Here is a 2,058-nt window from a genome sequence, read left to right on the forward strand (position 1 = left end):
TGTTTTTAAATTTTATATGTTATGTTTCAGAGAGAGAGAGAGAATATCAAGCAGGAGATTCTCATATGGAGCCCGATGTAGGGCTCGGTCCCACGATCCTCAGATCATGACCCAAGCGGAAATCAAGAGTTGATCATTCAACCAACTGAGCCACCCAGACACTCCTTGAGTGCATTATTTTAAAAGAGGAGTAATAATGTCTGATTTTTGTACTTGATGTGAGGAGATTAAGTGAGGTAACACAGATGAAGGACCAAGCATGGGAAATGTCCCAATGATATCTGTTTCTTTGCCATGTTAGGTAGCTTTTGAGGGGCCATCCTTGAATGACAGGCATTATTACAGTCTGAGCATTGATTTAAAGTGTCCACTCTGCCCTTCCTCCTCTTCTCCATGTGTCCAAATCCTTCCTCATCTATCAAGATATAGCTCAAATATCGCTACTTCTGAAAAGTCTTGCCACATCTCTCAAGGGAGCAATAATGGCTCTTTGTCATGGTTCTCATGCTGCCATGTCTGTGCTCCTTTATATCATGCCATGGTGATGTGGTTTGTTAATTATGTGCTTGTATCTTTCTATCAAGATTGTGAGCTACTTGAAATCCAAAACCATGAGACACTCAATTTGCATCCTTATTTTCTTGTTCTTAGGTAGATGTTCTCTTTTCTCAGTTTTTTTTTTTTTTTTTTTTTTTTTTTTTTTAACTTAATACAGAACTCAGCAAATATTTATTGATCAGCTTCTATCTGCCAGACACGTTCTAACTGCCTCACTATTGTGTTAGGAACATTGAGCAAAAGAGGCAAAATTCCTGCCTTACAGAGCTTACACTCTATTGGGGCTAGAGAGAAAAAATAACAAAACAGAGAAAAGTGTTTTAACACTGTTAAAAGAGAGGAGGTGGAGAAGAAAAATGTAGCAGCCAAAGCTGATAAGAAATGGTGGGTCAAAGGGTGACTTTTAAAGTTGATTTTAAGTCAAGTGCTCAAAAAGGTCTCACTGGGAAGGTGATCTCTGAGAAAAAAAACTTCAAGAAGTGCATGGGCATGCCATGTGGCTGTCTTGGGAAGGGTACTTAGGCAGAAGGAAGAGTAATTGCAAGGTTGTGCGGAAAGTATGCCTGTAGTGTTTAAGGAAGGGAAGGATCCCAAGTGGGTGGAGTGGTGGGATGAGTAGTAGGAGAAGAGGTGAGAAGCAGGTGGCTCCGGTGAGAACTGATGCACCATTTTCAGGAAATTTAAAAATATCGCTTTTGCTCAGAACTGAGATGGAAAGTCGGAAAGTAGAAGGAATTTATAGGATTCAAGTTATATTTTAATAGAAGTACTTATTCTGCTTAGCGCTTCTGTACAGTGCAGGTGTGTAAATTCCCTCAAGCAGTGATGTCATGGTAGGTACCCTGGAATTGAGGATGGAGTTAGTGATACTGTGGATTGTGCCATCAGGGTGTCACAGGGAGCACTGTGTTGCAGGTTAGCCAAACCTGGCTGGAGTTTCCACTCATCCTTTATCAGCAATCCTATCTGAGGCGTAATGTCAACTAACCTCCCCCAGCCTCAGTTCCTCACCTGTCATATGAAGGAAATAATGCCTGACCATCTTACTTCAATTGTACTGTGCATATGAGTTCCCAGTGAGAAAAATATATGAAGAGAACATAAAGGAAAAATATTATACAGATGCAAGAGATTCTTGATCCTCAAAAACAGGGTGCTTGCTGGCTACAGAAAGGGGTCTTATTGGAGGGTAGGAAGAGAAGGTAACAAGGTAGAAGGAGCAAGCATACATTGTAAGCAAATAGAGAAATTTTCAAAATCTCTGTGTTTTGCTGGAGATCTGGGACAAGTATTTTTCAGCAGTGCATCCAATCTGAGACTGATTTGGCATCTGTTTCGTTTTTGTTTTGTTCTTTATCAGTATGGAAGAGTGATTTCAAAATGTATACCAAATGATGTGAATATAAAGACAAAGAAACTCTGATAGGACATGCCTCTCAAAAAAAAAAAAAAAAGGCAGTAAACTGATTATTGTAGCTACAAGAAATATATTTCCGAGGC

This window comes from Lynx canadensis, chromosome A1, assembly GCF_007474595.2.
Source record: "Lynx canadensis isolate LIC74 chromosome A1, mLynCan4.pri.v2, whole genome shotgun sequence".
NCBI classification, from domain to species: Eukaryota; Metazoa; Chordata; class Mammalia; order Carnivora; family Felidae; genus Lynx; species Lynx canadensis.